Source organism: Triturus cristatus, chromosome 1_1 (genome assembly GCF_964204655.1).
Source record: "Triturus cristatus chromosome 1_1, aTriCri1.1, whole genome shotgun sequence".
Classification (NCBI taxonomy): Eukaryota; Metazoa; Chordata; class Amphibia; order Caudata; family Salamandridae; genus Triturus; species Triturus cristatus.
This window is the reverse complement of record NC_140579.1, coordinates 1,063,036,832-1,063,050,830: the sequence shown is the minus strand read 5'-3', so window position 1 is coordinate 1,063,050,830 and position 13,999 is coordinate 1,063,036,832.

Genomic DNA, 13,999 nt, shown 5'->3' with positions numbered 1-13,999 from the left:
GACTCTCACAGCCACTCTCTCACAGCCACTCTCTCACAGACTCTTGCTCACAGACACTCTCTCACAGACTCTCTCTCACAGACACTCTCTCACAGACCCTCCTTCACAGACACTCACAGACAGACTCTCACATACTCTCACAGACACTCTCACAGATACTCTCACAGACTCTCTCTCACATGCTCTCTCTCACAGATGCTCTCTCACAGACTCTCGCTCACAGACACTCTCACAGACTATCACTGATACTCTCTCACAGAAACTCTCTCACACTCTCTCACAGACATTCTCTCACAGACTCTCACAGCCACTCTCTCACAGACTCTTGCTCACAGACACTCTCTCACAGACACTCTCTCACAGACACTCTCTCATAGATTCACTCTCACATACTCTCTCACAGACACTCTCTCACAGACTCACTCTCACAGACTCACTCTCACAGACTCACTCTCACAGACACTCTCACAGACACTTTCATACACTCACAGACACTCTCTCATAGACACTCTCTCACAGACACTCTCTCACAGACACTCTCTCACAGACTCTCTCTCACAGACTCTCTCTCACAGACACTCTCTCATAGACACTCTCACAGATACTCTCACAGACACTCTCTCACAGACTCTCACAGACACTCTCACAGACACTCTCTCACTCTCACAGACACTCTCTCACAGACACTCTCACAGACACTCTCACAGTCACTTTCTCACAGACTCTCACAGACGCTCTCTCACAGACTCTCTCTCACAGACACTCTCTCATAGACACTCTCACAGACACACTCTCACAGACACTCTCAAAGACACTTTCTCACAGACTCTCTCACAGACTCTCACAGATACTCTCTCACAGACACAGACACTCTCACAGACACTCACAGACTCTCTTTCACAGACACTATCACAGACACTCTCACAGATTCTCTCTCACAGACTATCACAGACACTCTTTCACAGTCTCCCACACACTCTCACATACTCTCTCACAGACTCTCTCAGACTCTCTCTCACAGACTCTCTCTCACAGACTCTCTCACACAGACACTCTCACAGTCACTTTCATACACTCACAGAGACACTCTCACAGACACTGTCACAGACTGTCTCTCACAGACTCTCTCTCACAGACACTCTCTCACAGACTTTCTCTCACAGACTCTCTCTCACAGACACTCTCATAGACACTCTTACAGACACTCTCTCACAGACTCTATCTCACAGACAGACTCTCACAGTCTATCACAAACACTCTCTCACAGACACTCTCTCACAGACACTCTCTCACACAGATACTCTCTCATAGACACTCTCTCACAGACTCACTCTCACAGACACTCTCTCATAGACACTCTCTCACAGACACTCTCTCATACTCTCACAGACTCTCACAGACACTCTCTTACAGACTCTCGCTCACAGACTCTCTCACAGACACTCTCACAGACTCCCTCTCACAGACTTTCTCTCACAGACTCTCTCTCACAGACACTCTCTCACAGACACTCTCACAGACACACTCTCATAGACACTCTCACAGACACTCTCTCAAAGATTCTTACAGACTCTCTCACACAGACACTCTCTCACATACACTCTCACATACACTCTCACAGACACTCTCACAGACACTCTCACACAGACACTCTCACAGACACTCTCACAGACTGTCTCTCACAGACTCTCTCTCACAGCCACTCTCTCACAGACTTTCTCTCACAGACAGACTCTCACAGTCTATCACAAACACTCTCTCACAGACACTCTCTCACAGACACTTTCTCACAAACTCTCACACAGACACTCTCTCACAGACACTCTCTCACAGACTCACTCTCACAGACACTCTCTCACAGACACTCTCTCACAGACTCACTCTCACAGACTCACTCTCACAGACACTCTCACAGACACATTCAGACACTCACAGACACTCTCTCACAGACACTCTCTCAAAGACACTCTCTCACAGACACTCTCTCACAGACACTCTCACAGACTCACTCTCACAGACACTCTCACACACTGTCTCACAGACACTCTCACAGACAGTCTCTCACAGAAACTCTCTCACACTCTCTCACAGCCATTCTCTCACAGACTCTCACAGCCACTCTCTCACAGACTCTTGCTCACAGACACTCTCTCACAGACACTCTCTCACAGTCTCTCTCTCACAGACACTCTCTCACAGACCCTCCTTCACAGACACTCATAGACAGACTCTCACATACTCTCACAGACACTCTCACAGATACTCTCTCACAGACTCTCGCTCACAGACTCTCTCACAGACACTCTCACAGACTCCCTCTCACAGACTTTCTCTCACAGACTCTCTCTCACAGACACTCTCACAGACACACTCTCACAGACACTCTCACAGACACTCTCTCAAAGATTCTCACAGACTCTCTCACACAGACACTCTCTCACATACACTCTCACAGACACTCTCACAGACACTCTCATAGATACTCTCACAGACACTCTCACACAGACACTCTCACAGACACTCTCACAGACTCTCTCTCACAGACTCTCTCTCACAGACACTCTCTCACAGACTTTCTCTCACAGACTCTCTCTCACAGACACTCTCATAGACACTCTTACAGACACTCTCTCACAGACTCTCTCTCACAGACAGACTCTCACAGTCTATCACAAACACTCTCTCACAGACACTCTCTCACAGCCACTCTCTCACAGACTCTCACAGAGACACTCTCTCACAGACACTCTCTCACAGACTCACTCTCACAGACACTCTCTCACAGACACTCTCTCACAGACTCACTCTCACAGACTCACTCTCACAGACACTCTTACAGACACTTTCAGACACTCACAGACACTCTCTCACAGACACTCTCTCACAGACTCACACTCACAGACACTCTCTCACAGACACTCTCTCACAGACACTCTCTCACAGACACTCTCACAGACTCACTCTCACATACTCTCTCACAGACTCACTCTCACAGACTCACTCTCACAGACTCACTCTCACAGACACTCTCACAGACACTCTCACAGACACTTTCATACACTCACAGACACTCTCTCACAGACACTCTCTCACAGACTCTCACACAGATACTCTCTCACAGACATTCTCTCACAGACTCACTCTTACAGACACTCTCTCATAGACACTCTCTCACAGACACTCTCTCACACTCTCACAGACTCTCACAGACACTCTCTCACAGACTCTCGCTCACAGACTCTCTCACAGACACTCTCACAGACTCCCTCTCACAGACTTTCTCTCACAGACTCTCTCTCACAGACACTCTCACAGACACACTCTCACAGACACTCTCACAGACACTCTCTCAAAGATTCTCACAGACTCTCTCACACAGACACTCTCTCACATACACTCTCACAGACACTCTCACAGACACTCTCATAGATACTCTCACAGACACTCTCACACAGACACTCTCACAGACACTCTCACAGACTCTCTCTCACAGACTCTCTCTCACAGACACTCTCTCACAGACTTTCTCTCACAGACTCTCTCTCACAGACACTCTCATAGACACTCTTACAGACACTCTCTCACAGACTCTCTCTCACAGACAGACTCTCACAGTCTATCACAAACACTCTCTCACAGACACTCTCTCACAGCCACTCTCTCACAGACTCTCACAGAGACACTCTCTCACAGACACTCTCTCACAGACTCACTCTCACAGACACTCTCTCACAGACACTCTCTCACAGACTCACTCTCACAGACTCACTCTCACAGACACTCTCACAGACACTTTCAGACACTCACAGACACTCTCTCACAGACACTCTCTCACAGACACTCTCTCACAGACTCACACTCACAGACACTCTCTCACAGACACTCTCTCACAGACACTCTCACAGACTCACTCTCACATACTCTCTCACAGACACTCTCTCACAGACACTCTCTCACAGACTCACTCTCACAGACTCACTCACAGACACTCTCACAGACACTTTCAGACACTCACAGACACTCTCTCATAGACACTCTCTCACATACACTCTCTCACAGACTCTCTCTCACAGACTCTCTCTCACAGACACTCTCATAGATACTCTCTCACTGACACCCTCTCACAGACACAGACAGACTCTCACAAACACTATCACAGACACTTTCATACACTCACAGACACTCACTCACAGACACTCTCTCACAGACACTCTCTCACAGACTCTCACAGCCACTCTCTCACAGACTCTTGCTCACAGACACTCTCTCACAGACACTCTCTCACAGACTCTCTCTCACAGACACTCTCTCACAGACCCTCCTTCACAGACACTCACAGACAGACTCTCACATACTCTCACAGACACTCTCACAGATACTCTCACAGACTCTCTCTCACATACTCTCTCTCACAGATGCTCTCTCACAGACTCTCGCTCACAGACACTCTCACAGACTATCACTGATACTCTCTCACAGAAACTCTCTCACACTCTCTCACATTCTCTCACAGACTCTCACAGCCACTCTCTCACAGACTCTTGCTCACAGACTCTTGCTCACAGACACTCTCTCACAGACACTCTCTCACAGACACTCTCTCACAGATTCACTCTCACATACTCTCTCACAGACACTCTCTCACAGACTCACTCTCACAGACTCACTCTCACAGACTCACTCTCACAGACACTCTCACAGACACTTTCATACACTCACAGACACTCTCTCACAGACACTCTCTCACAGACACTCTCTCACAGACTCACTCTCACAGACTCTCTCTCACAGAATCACTCTCACAAATACTCTCACACACTCTCTCACAGACACTCTCACAGACACTCTCTCACAGAAACTCTCTCACACTCTCTCACAGACATTCTCTCACAGACTCTCACAGCCACTCTCTCACAGACTCTTGCTCACAGACTCTCTCTCATAGACACTCACACAGACTTTCTCCCACAGACTCTCTCTCACAGACTCTCTCTCATAGACTCTCTCTCACAGACCCTCTCTCACAGACACTCTCACAGACTCCCTCTCACAGACTCTCTCACACAGACACTCTCTCACATACACTCTCACAGACACTCTCACAGACACTCTCACAGATACTCTCACAGACACTCTCACACAGACACTCTCACAGACACTCTCACAGACTGTCTCTCACAGACTCTCTCTCACAGACACTCTCATAGACACTCTTACAGACACTCTCTCACAGAATCTCTCTCACAGACAGACTCTCACAGTCTATCACAAACACTCTCTCACAGACACTCTCTCACAGACACTCTCTCACAGACTCTCACACAGACACTCTCTCACAGACACTCTCTCACAGACTCACTCTCACAGACACTCTCTCACAGACACTCTCTCACAGACTCACTCTCACAGACACTCTCACAGACTCACTCTCACATACTCTCTCACAGACACTCTCTCACAGACACTTTCTCACAGACTCACTCTCACAGACTCACTCTCACAGACACTCTCACAGACACTTTCAGACACTCACAGACACTCTCTCATAGACACTCTCTCACATACACTCTCTCACAGACTCTCTCTCACAGACTCTCTCTCACAGAAACTCTCATAGACACTCTCACAGATACTCTCTCACTGACACTCTCTCACAGACCCAGACAGACTCTCACAGACACTATCACAGACACTTTCATACACTCAAAGACACTCACTCACAGACACTCTCTCACAGACACTCTCTCACAGACTCACTCTCACAGACTCACTCTCACAGACACTCTCACACACTCTCTCATAGACACTCTCACAGACAGTCTCTCACAGAAACTCTCTCACACTCTCTCACAGACATTCTCTCACAGACTCTCACAGCCACTCTCTCACAGACTCTTGCTAACAGACACTCTCTCACAGACACTCTCTCACAGACACTCTCTCACAGATTCACTCTCACATACTCTCTCACAGACACTCTCTCACAGACTCACTCTCACAGACTCACTCTCACACAGACACTCTCACAGACACTTTCATACACTCTCACACACTCTCTCACAGACACTCTCACAGACAGTCTCTCACAGAAACTATCTCACACTCTCTCACAGACATTCTCTCACAGACTCTCACAGCCACTCTCTCACAGACTCTTGCTCACAGACACTCTCTCACAGACTTTCTCTCAGACTCTCTCTCACAGACACTCTCACAGACACACTCTCACAGACACTCTCACAGACACTCTCTCAAAGATTCTCACAGACTCTCTCACACAGACACTCTCTCACATACACTCTCACAGACACTCTCACAGACTGTCTCTCACAGACTCTCTCTCACAGACACTCTCTCACAGACTTTCTCTCACAGACAGACTCTCACAGTCTATCACAAAAACTCTCTCACAGACACTCTCTCACAGACACTCTCTCACAAACTCTCACACAGACACTCTCTCACAGACACTCTCTCACAGACTCACTCTCACAGACACTCTCTCACAGACACTCTCTCACAGACTCACTCTCACAGACTCACTCTCACAGACACTCTCACAGACACATTCAGACACTCACAGACACTCTCTCACAGACACTCTCTCAAAGACACTCTCTCACAGACACTCTCTCACAGACACTCTCACAGACTCACTCTTACAGACACTCTCACACACTCTCTCACAGACATTCTCTCACAGACTCTCACAGCCACTCTCTCACAGACTCTTGCTCACAGACACTCTCTCACAGACACTCTCTCACAGTCTCTCTCTCACAGACACTCTCTCACAGACCCTCCTTCACAGACACTCATAGACAGACTCTCACATACTCTCACAGACACTCTCACAGATACTCTCACAGACTCTCTCTCACATACTCTCTCTCACAGATGCTCTCTCACAGACTCTCGCTCACAGACACTCTCACAGACTATCACTGACACTCTCTCACAGAAACTCTCTCACACTCTCTCATAGACATTCTCTCACAGACTCTCACAGCCACTCTCTCACAGACTCTTGCTCACAGACACTCTCTCACAGACACTCTCTCACAGACACTCTCACGGATTCACTCTCACATACTCTCTCACAGACACTCTCTCACAGACACTCTCTCACAGACACTCTCTCACAGACTCACACTCACAGACACTCTCTCACAGACACTCTCTCACAGACACTCTCACAGACTCACTCTCACATACTCTCTCACAGACACTCTCTCACAGACACTCTCTCACAGACTCACTCTCACAGACTCACTCTCACAGACACTCTCACAGACACTTTCAGACACTCACAGACACTCTCTCATAGACACTCTCTCACATACACTCTCTCACAGACTCTCTCTCACAGACTCTCTCTCACAGACACTCTCATAGACACTCTCACAGATACTCTCTCACTGACACCCTCTCACAGACACAGACAGACTCTCACAGACACTATCACAGACACTTTCATACACTCACAGACACTCACTCACAGACACTCTCTCACAGACACTCTCTCACAGACTCACTCTCACAGACTCACTCTCACAGACACTCTCACACACTCTCTCACAGACACTCTCACAGACAGTCTCTCACAGAAACTATCTCACACTCTCTCACTGACATTCTCTCACAGACTCTCACAGCCACTCTCTCACAGCCACTCTCTCACAGACTCTTGCTCACAGACACTCTCTCACAGACTCTCTCTCACAGACACTCTCTCACAGACCCTCCTTCACAGACACTCACAGACAGACTCTCACATACTCTCACAGACACTCTCACAGATACTCTCACAGACTCTCTCTCACATACTCTCTCTCACAGATGCTCTCTCACAGACTCTCGCTCACAGACACTCTCACAGACTATCACTGATACTCTCTCACAGAAACTCTCTCACACTCTCTCACAGACATTCTCTCACAGACTCTCACAGCCACTCTCTCACAGACTCTTGCTCACAGACACTCTCTCACAGACACTCTCTCACAGACACTCTCTCATAGATTCACTCTCACATACTCTCTCACAGACACTCTCTCACAGACTCACTCTCACAGACTCACTCTCACAGACTCACTCTCACAGACACTCTCACAGACACTTTCATACACTCACAGACACTCTCTCATAGACACTCTCTCACAGACACTCTCTCACAGACACTCTCTCACAGACTCTCTCTCACAGACTCTCTCTCACAGACACTCTCTCATAGACACTCTCACAGATACTCTCACAGACACTCTCTCACAGACTCTCACAGACACTCTCACAGACACTCTCTCACTCTCACAGACACTCTCTCACAGACACTCTCACAGACACTCTCACAGTCACTTTCTCACAGACTCTCACAGACGCTCTCTCACAGACTCTCTCTCACAGACACTCTCTCATAGACACTCTCACAGACACACTCTCACAGACACTCTCAAAGACACTTTCTCACAGACTCTCTCACAGACTCTCACAGATACTCTCTCACAGACACAGACACTCTCACAGACACTCACAGACTCTCTTTCACAGACACTATCACAGACACTCTCACAGATTCTCTCTCACAGACTATCACAGACACTCTTTCACAGTCTCCCACACACTCTCACATACTCTCTCACAGACTCTCTCAGACTCTCTCTCACAGACTCTCTCTCACAGACTCTCTCACACAGACACTCTCACAGTCACTTTCATACACTCACAGAGACACTCTCACAGACACTGTCACAGACTGTCTCTCACAGACTCTCTCTCACAGACACTCTCTCACAGACTTTCTCTCACAGACTCTCTCTCACAGACACTCTCATAGACACTCTTACAGACACTCTCTCACAGACTCTATCTCACAGACAGACTCTCACAGTCTATCACAAACACTCTCTCACAGACACTCTCTCACAGACACTCTCTCACACAGATACTCTCTCATAGACACTCTCTCACAGACTCACTCTCACAGACACTCTCTCATAGACACTCTCTCACAGACACTCTCTCATACTCTCACAGACTCTCACAGACACTCTTACAGACTCTCGCTCACAGACTCTCTCACAGACACTCTCACAGACTCCCTCTCACAGACTTTCTCTCACAGACTCTCTCTCACAGACACTCTCTCACAGACACTCTCACAGACACACTCTCATAGACACTCTCACAGACACTCTCTCAAAGATTCTTACAGACTCTCTCACACAGACACTCTCTCACATACACTCTCACATACACTCTCACAGACACTCTCACAGACACTCTCACACAGACACTCTCACAGACACTCTCACAGACTGTCTCTCACAGACTCTCTCTCACAGCCACTCTCTCACAGACTTTCTCTCACAGACAGACTCTCACAGTCTATCACAAACACTCTCTCACAGACACTCTCTCACAGACACTTTCTCACAAACTCTCACACAGACACTCTCTCACAGACACTCTCTCACAGACTCACTCTCACAGACACTCTCTCACAGACACTCTCTCACAGACTCACTCTCACAGACTCACTCTCACAGACACTCTCACAGACACATTCAGACACTCACAGACACTCTCTCACAGACACTCTCTCAAAGACACTCTCTCACAGACACTCTCTCACAGACACTCTCACAGACTCACTCTCACAGACACTCTCACACACTGTCTCACAGACACTCTCACAGACAGTCTCTCACAGAAACTCTCTCACACTCTCTCACAGCCATTCTCTCACAGACTCTCACAGCCACTCTCTCACAGACTCTTGCTCACAGACACTCTCTCACAGACACTCTCTCACAGTCTCTCTCTCACAGACACTCTCTCACAGACCCTCCTTCACAGACACTCATAGACAGACTCTCACATACTCTCACAGACACTCTCACAGATACTCTCACAGACTCTCTCTCACATACTCTCTCTCACAGATGCTCTCTCACAGACTCTCGCTCACAGACACTCTCACAGACTATCACTGACACTCTCTCACAGAAACTCTCTCACACTCTCTCATAGACATTCTCTCACAGACTCTCATAGCCACTCTCTCACAGACTCTTGCTCACAGACACTCTCTCACAGACACTCTCTCACAGACACTCTCTCACAGATTCACTCTCACATACTCTCTCACAGACACTCTCTCACAGACTCACTCTCACAGACTCACTCTCACAGACTCACTCTCACAGACTCACTCTCACAGACACTCTCACAGACACTCTCACAGACACTTTCATACACTCACAGACACTCTCTCACAGACACTCTCTCACAGACTTTCACACAGATACTCTCTCACAGACACTCTCTCACAGACTCACTCTTACAGACACTCTCTCATAGACACTCTCTCACAGACACTCTCTCACACTCTCACAGACTCTCACAGACACTCTCTCACAGACTCTCGCTCACAGACTCTCTCACAGACACTCTCACAGACTCCCTCTCACAGACTTTCTCTCACAGACTCTCTCTCACAGACACTCTCACAGACACACTCTCACAGACACTCTCACAGACACTCTCTCAAAGATTCTCACAGACTCTCTCACACAGACACTCTCTCACATACACTCTCACAGACACTCTCACAGACACTCTCATAGATACTCTCACAGACACTCTCACACAGACACTCTCACAGACACTCTCACAGACTCTCTCTCACAGACTCTCTCTCACAGACACTCTCTCACAGACTTTCTCTCACAGACTCTCTCTCACAGACACTCTCATAGACACTCTTACAGACACTCTCTCACAGACACTCTCTCACAGACAGACTCTCACAGTCTATCACAAACACTCTCTCACAGACACTCTCTCACAGCCACTCTCTCACAGACTCTCACAGAGACACTCTCTCACAGACACTCTCTCACAGACTCACTCTCACAGACACTCTCTCACAGACACTCTCTCACAGACTCACTCTCACAGACTCACTCTCACAGACACTCTTACAGACACTTTCAGACACTCACAGACACTCTCTCACAGACACTCTCTCACAGACTCACACTCACAGACACTCTCTCACAGACACTCTCTCACAGACACTCTCTCACAGACACTCTCACAGACTCACTCTCACATACTCTCTCACAGACACTCTCTCACAGACACTCTCTCACAGACTCACTCTCACAGACTCACTCTCACAGACACTCTCACAGACACTTTCAGACACTCACAGACACTCTCTCATAGACACTCTCTCACATACACTCTCTCACAGACTCTCTCTCACAGACTCTCTCTCACAGACACTCTCATAGACACTCTCACAGATACTCTCTCACTGACACCCTCTCACAGACACAGACAGACTCTCACAAACACTATCACAGACACTTTCATACACTCACAGACACTCACTCACAGACACTCTCTCACAGACACTCTCTCACAGACTCACTCTCACAGACTCACTCTCACAGACACTCTCACACACTCTCTCACAGACACTCTCACAGACAGTCTCTCACAGAAACTCTCTCACACTCTCTCACAGACATTCTCTCACAGACTCTCACAGCCACTCTCTCACAGACTCTTGCTCACAGACACTCTCTCACAGACACTCTCTCACAGACACTCTCTCACAGATTCACTCTCACATACTCTCTCACAGACACTCTCTCACAGACTCACTCTCACAGACTCACTCTCACAGACTCACTCTCACAGACACTCTCACACACTCTCTCACAGACACTCTCACAGACAGTCTCTCACAGAAACTCTCTCACACTCTCTCACAGACATTCTCTCACAGACTCTCACAGCCACTCTCTCACAGACTCTTGCTCACAGACACTCTCTCACAGACACTCTCTCACAGTCTCTCTCTCACAGACACTCTCTCACAGACCCTCCTTCACAGACACTCATAGACAGACTCTCACATACTCTCACAGACACTCTCACAGATACTCTCACAGACTCTCTCTCACATACTCTCTCTCACAGATGCTCTCTCACAGACTCTCGCTCACAGACACTCTCACAGACTATCACTGACATTCTCTCACAGAAACTCTCTCACACTCTCTCATAGACATTCTCTCACAGACTCTCACAGCCACTCTCTCACAGACTCTTGCTCACAGACACTCTCTCACAGACACTCTCTCACAGACACTCTCTCACAGATTCACTCTCACATACTCTCTCACAGACACTCTCTCACAGACTCACTCTCACAGACTCACTCTCACAGACTCACTCTCACAGACACTCTCACAGACACTCTCACAGACACTTTCATACACTCACAGACACTCTCTCACAGACACTCTCTCACAGACTCTCACACAGATACTCTCTCACAGACACTCTCTCACAGACTCACTCTTACAGACACTCTCTCATAGACACTCTCTCACAGACACTCTCTCACACTCTCACAGACTCTCACAGACACTCTCTCACAGACTCTCGCTCACAGACTCTCTCACAGACACTCTCACAGACTCCCTCTCACAGACTTTCTCTCACAGACTCTCTCTCACAGACACTCTCACAGACACACTCTCACAGACACTCTCACAGACACTCTCTCAAAGATTCTCACAGACTCTCTCACACAGACACTCTCTCACATACACTCTCACAGACACTCTCACAGACACTCTCATAGATACTCTCACAGACACTCTCACACAGACACTCTCACAGACACTCTCACAGACTCTCTCTCACAGACTCTCTCTCACAGACACTCTCTCACAGACTTTCTCTCACAGACTCTCTCTCACAGACACTCTCATAGACACTCTTACAGACACTCTCTCACAGACTCTCTCTCACAGACAGACTCTCACAGTCTATCACCAACACTCTCTCACAGACACTCTCTCACAGCCACACTCTCACAGACTCTCACAGAGACACTCTCTCACAGACACTCTCTCACAGACTCACTCTCACAGACACTCTCTCACAGACACTCTCTCACAGACTCACTCTCACAGACTCACTCTCACAGACACTCTCACAGACACTTTCAGACACTCACAGACACTCTCTCACAGACACTCTCTCACAGACACTCTCTCACAGACTCACACTCACAGACACTCTCTCACAGACACTCTCTCACAGACACTCTCACAGACTCACTCTCACATACTCTCTCACAGACACTCTCTCACAGACACTCTCTCAAAGACACTCTCTCACAGACACTCTCTCACAGACACTCTCACAGACACTCTCACACACTCTCTCACAGACACTCTCACAGACAGTCTCTCACAGAAACTCTCTCACACTCTCTCACAGCCATTCTCTCACAGACTCTCACAGCCACTCTCTCACAGACTCTTGCTCACAGACACTCTCTCACAGACACTCTCTCACAGTCTCTCTCTCACAGACACTCTCTCACAGACCCTCCTTCACAGACACTCATAGACAGACTCTCACATACTCTCACAGACACTCTCACAGATACTCTCACAGACTCTCTCTCACATACTCTCTCTCACAGATGCTCTCTCACAGACTCTCGCTCACAGACACTCTCACAGACTATCACTGACACTCTCTCACAGAAACTCTCTCACACTCTCTCATAGACATTCTCTCACAGACTCTCACAGCCACTCTCTCACAGACTCTTGCTCACAGACACTCTCTCACAGACACTCTCTCACAGACACTCTCTCACAGATTCACTCTCACATACTCTCTCACAGACACTCTCTCACAGACTCACTCTCACAGACTCACTCTCACAGGCTCACTCTCACAGACTCACTCTCACAGACACTCTCACAGACACTCTCACAGACACTTTCATACACTCACAGACACTCTCTCACAGACACTCTCTCACAGACTCTCACACAGATACTCTCTCACAGACACTCTCTCACAGACTCACTCTTACAGACACTCTCTCATAGACACTCTCTCACAGACACTCTCTCACACTCTCACAGACTCTCACAGACACTCTCTCACAGACTCTCGC